The sequence below is a fragment of the Babylonia areolata genome, chromosome 10, assembly GCF_041734735.1.
Source record: "Babylonia areolata isolate BAREFJ2019XMU chromosome 10, ASM4173473v1, whole genome shotgun sequence".
Classification (NCBI taxonomy): Eukaryota; Metazoa; Mollusca; class Gastropoda; order Neogastropoda; family Buccinidae; genus Babylonia; species Babylonia areolata.
In genome coordinates, this window is record NC_134885.1 from 12,707,181 (window position 1) to 12,712,180 (window position 5,000).

Here is a 5,000-nt window from a genome sequence, read left to right on the forward strand (position 1 = left end):
ATGGCTGCATACATAGCGGGGTAAAAACGGTCATACACGTAAAAGACCACTCGTGCACATACGATTGAACGTGTGAGTTGCAGCCCACGAACGCAGAAGAAGAAGAAGAAGAAGTATGCAACTACAGAGCCTACACTGCCTCAGTAGGCCTGCAGAGATGATGCTGTGTTTCGGTCGCTGCTCCTAAAGCAGGCGTGTGGCCGGCCGGCCCGGCATAAAAAAAGAAAAGAAAAAAAGCTGACCCTGTGGTGGGTGCCGCAGTGTGAAGCGACTGTCAACAGCACGCACTTCCTGTTATTAACCAGTGCTCGGACAGGGCATTTCCACCCCAAGATTGTTTACTGGATAAAAATGCTTGCTTAACACGTTCACTCTATGAATGCAAGTCATGAAATCCTCGACTGTAAGCTCCGTCTGCTTGTTTAGACGTTCAGTTCAGTGTATGTGTTTTTGTGTATCATTCAGTGTGTGTGAGCAGTGCTGTTTGATAGCTGAAATGACATAAGCTTCTCACCATCATGGCATCAAAGCTTAACGAATTCCTTTTTGTAAGACTGAAAAGTAGGTCTAATAATACACATTCAAATTTTTAGATTGTTGCAAATATTGACTGACTTTCATAATGATTTTTTTTTTTTTAAGAAAGAAAAAAGAAGAAAAAATATTAAAAGAAAAAATGGAGGGGTGGAGTTGAGTTTGAATTAAAAAAAAACAAAAAAAAACAACTGCTCTTTCTCTCCACAGCTATTTGGAGGCTGTTCTTTGTTGTGTAAATGCTAGAATTGTGGTGAAGATTTATTTTCATTTGTTTGGTGATTTATCCAGATATAGACACATATACACGCCGGCTGAGATGAACGGATTATTAGACAGCTGAGAAAGAGAGAGAGAGAGCGAGGGTGAGAGAGAAATTACAAAAGTTTTCCTTTCGATGCAATGAACGAAATCTAATGATAAAAATGGGCGCGACGATATATGGGGCAATAAATGATCTGATTGACTGATGAAATAATTAATGAATAAAGAAACAGAGACGACATAAAGAATGAATAAATGAATGGATGAACGGATTGCTGAATCATAAGTATCATGTCAATTTTATGCAGTATCGGTTAAGTACAGCACCATCCTAAGAAACTCTTCTTCTTCGTTCGTGGGCTGCAACTCCCACGTTCACTCGTATGTACACGAATCGGCTTTTACGTGTATGACCGCTTAAACCCCGCCATGCAGGCAGCCATACTCCGTTTTCGGGGGTCGTCGTTGTTTCACATCCAATCTACTCCCTCCCCATCCCACACAGACACAGGGTCATCCCTGTGACCCCCGAGGTCTATGTCCCTCTCCTCAAAATCTATTTTCAGCCAGGTCTAAGTTCCCCCAGATTTACGTTCCACCTGTTCTATGCCCCGCTCGCCCCAACCCCCCACCCCCACCTCCCCCGCAGCCCCCACCCCCTCGACCCCTTTCCCCCGCAGCCCCCACCGCCCTCGGCCCCTTTCCCCCGCAGCCCCCACCCCCCTCGACCCCTTTCCCCCGCAGCCCCCACCCCCCCTCGACCCCTTTCCCCCGCAGCCCCCACCCCCCTCAACCCCTTTCCCCCGGCCCCCCCCCCGACCCCTTTCCCCCGGCTCCCACCCCCCTCGACACCTTTCCCCCGGCCCCCCCCCCCCTCGACACCTTTCCCCCGGCCGCCACCCCCTCGACCCCTTTCCCCCGCCCCCCCCCCCCCGACCCCTTTCCCCCGGCCCCCCCCCCCTCGACCCCTTTCCCCCGCAGCCCCCACCCCCCTCGACCCCTTTCCCCCGGCCCCCACCCCCCTCGACCCCTTTCCCCCGGCCCCCGCCCCCCCCCCCCTCGACCCCTTTCCCCCGCAGCCCCCACCCCCCTCCACCCCTTTCCCCCGGCCCCCACCCCCCTCGACCCCTTTCCCCCGCAGCCCCCACCCCTCGACCCCTTTCCCCCGCAGCCCCCACCCCGGTTTATGTACCACAAATCTTCGTTTTCTGGGTCTTTGTTTCCCGAGGTCTATATTCCCTCAGCGGGTCTTTATTTCACTGTCCCTTGTGTGTGTGTGTGTGTGTGTGTGTGTGTGTGTGTGTGTGTGCGAGGGGGGGGGGCGAGGGGGGGGGGGTCGTGTGTGTGTGTGTGTGGGGGGGGGTGGGGGTGGGGGCATAAAAACTCTCCCCATCACATATCCTTTTGTGCGTTCGGCAGACTGCATACGAGCGAAATAGCACATTCACGAGCGCGCGTGCGTACTCCCAAAACACGCCCATGAACTGATGTATATATATATACATATATATGCAAGTGTTAGTGTCCACAACGCCCACCCCGCCTCCTTCCTTTCCCCCCTCTTCACCAACCCCCCTCCCGCCCCCCCACACACTCACCCACCACCCCCCTTCTCTCTCTCTCTCTCTCTCTCTCTCTCTCTCTCTCTCTCTCTCTCTTCCTCTTCTCCTTTCCGCTCCACTCCGTGGTGGATGAGAAAGCGTCAAGTGTGGTCACACGTTTGTACTGACTAACTGAAACTGAAACTCATGCACGGACTCACACACACACACACACACACACACACACACACACACACACACACACACGCACACACACACACACACACGCACGCACACACGCACGCACGCACACACCAGCCCCCTTCACACTGACACTTACCCACAAACAAATGCAGAGAGACAGTGAGACAGACAGACAGACAGACACACACACACACACACACACACACACACACACACACACCACACACACACACTTTGCTCTTCTGTTTTTATTTCTCTGTCTCTCTTTCTGTCACTTTCCCTGACTCAGTCATCCCATTACCTTCTCCCATCACTTCCACCCTTCCGCCCCTCACACACACCACACACCACAGATATATATATATCACATATTACTCATGTCATCAATTCTTCCTTACTGTCTGGTTGTTTCCCAGAAAGCTTCAAATCTGCTGTTGTACGTCCACTCATCAAGAAGCCATCTTTGGATCATAATTGTTTGAAAAATTATCGACCTGTCTCTAATCTGTCATTTTTATCAAAACTGCTAGAAAAGATCATATTGTCTCAGCTCTTAGCTCATCTGGAACAAAATAGTTTACTTAATTCCCACCAGTCAGCTTATAGACGTGGTCATAGTTGCGAAACAGCCCTTCTTAGAATAGTGAATGATCTGTTTTCGGGATTTGATGAGGATAAGATATCTGTTCTCGCTCTCTTAGATTTGTCAGCAGCTTTTGACACTATCGACCACTCTATCCTCTTGAACAGACTTAAAACTTCCTTTGGTATTCGTGACACTGCACTAGCATGGATCACATCTTACCTGTCAGATCGCACACAGAAAGTATGTGTAAATGGTAGATACTCTAGAGTATCTGCCTTGAAATATGGTGTCCCACAGGGGTCCGTCCTAGGTCCTGTTCTTTTCGTGCTGTATGCGGCTCCTGTGGCGGATGTCATCGGTCATCATGCGATGTCGCATGAGAGCTTTGCTGATGACACACAACTTTATCAGTCGGCTTCCATAGCTGAATTTGATGCACTGGTGACTCAAACACAGGAGTGCATTGCTGGCCTAAAGGACTGGATGACTCTCAACAAGCTGCAATTAAATGATGATAAGACTGAATTGATGATAACCTGTCCAAAGAAGTTTCGTCAACATCCTTCCTTTCCTGACTCTGTTCTGATCAATAGCACACCTGTTTCACTTTCTCCCTCTGTTCGCAGTCTTGGTGTAATCCTAGACCAGTCTCTTTCCTTCCAACAGCACATTTCGAATATCTGTAAAGTTGCCTATTTGGAACTGCGTAGAATCAGCTCTATCCGCCACTATCTCTCAACCGATGCAACCAAGACACTTGTGTGCTCTCTGGTTCTCTCAAGATTAGATTACTGCAACTCTCTTTTGGCCGGCCTTCCCAAATATCTGTTAGACAGACTCCAACGAATCCAGAATAATGCTGCTGCCAGACTCATTTGCAGAGCTTCTAAATTTGACCATGTTTCTCCTCTCCTTCAGTCTCTTCACTGGTTGCCTGTTTCTGATCGAATAGACTATAAGCTATCCACCCTGACCTTCTCTGCAGTCAACGGATATGGCCCCAAGTATCTTTCTGAACTCATCCATATCTATACCCCGTCTCGCCAGCTCCGTTCTTCCTCTGATACTCGACTTCTCAGGATACCTCACGTTAGAAGTAAGACCTATGGACACAGATCGTTTTCTTTTCAATCGCCAAAGACGTGGAACAAGCTCCCTGATAACCTCCGTCATTCTGATTCCCTCGCATCTTTTAAATCTCGTCTCAAAACTCACCTTTTCCCTTAGCAATAAGTTCAATTGTGGCAGGTCCACTTCCTTTGCGTTAGCTGTGCTTGACTATGTGTGTATACATATGTATGTGTACATAACTACATGCATATATATGAATGTGTATTGTGTGTGCGTGTGTTTATGTAAGTTTGTGCCTGCCTATGTGTGCGTATGTGTTAGGGTAGCTGTTAGATACACATGTATGTTAAAATGTATGTATGCAGCGTGTGTGTGTGTGTGTGTGTGTGTGTGTGTGTGTGTGTGTGTGTGTGTGTGTGTGTGTGTGTGTGTGTGTGTGTGTGTGCATGTGTGTGTGTAGTCACATTTTGGTGTGTGTATGTAACATAGATATGATGTATTATGTTAACAAAAGCGTTTTTGTAAAGCACCTACAGCAGATTTCTGGATAGTGTGCTATATAAGTATCCATTATTATATATCTATATATATATATATATATATATAAACATGATTTTTGTTTTTGTTTGCTTGTCTAATAAATTGTGTTGTAATACCGAAATGAAGAACAATGAAGGTGAAAACCATATATCTATCTATCTATCTATCTATCTATCTATCTATCTATATATATATGTATGTATGTATGTATGTATATAAAAGGTTAACACAGAAATCTGTAACTGTACAGAAACACCCCC

General features: G+C 47.5%; 1 protein-coding gene across 3 annotated transcripts in view; it reads right to left on the bottom strand.

Moving 5' to 3' along the window:
• The window catches only part of LOC143286461 (uncharacterized), a 25,782-nt gene that overhangs the window by 16,345 nt on the left and 4,437 nt on the right, over positions 1 to 5,000 (bottom strand). The window lies entirely within an intron of this gene.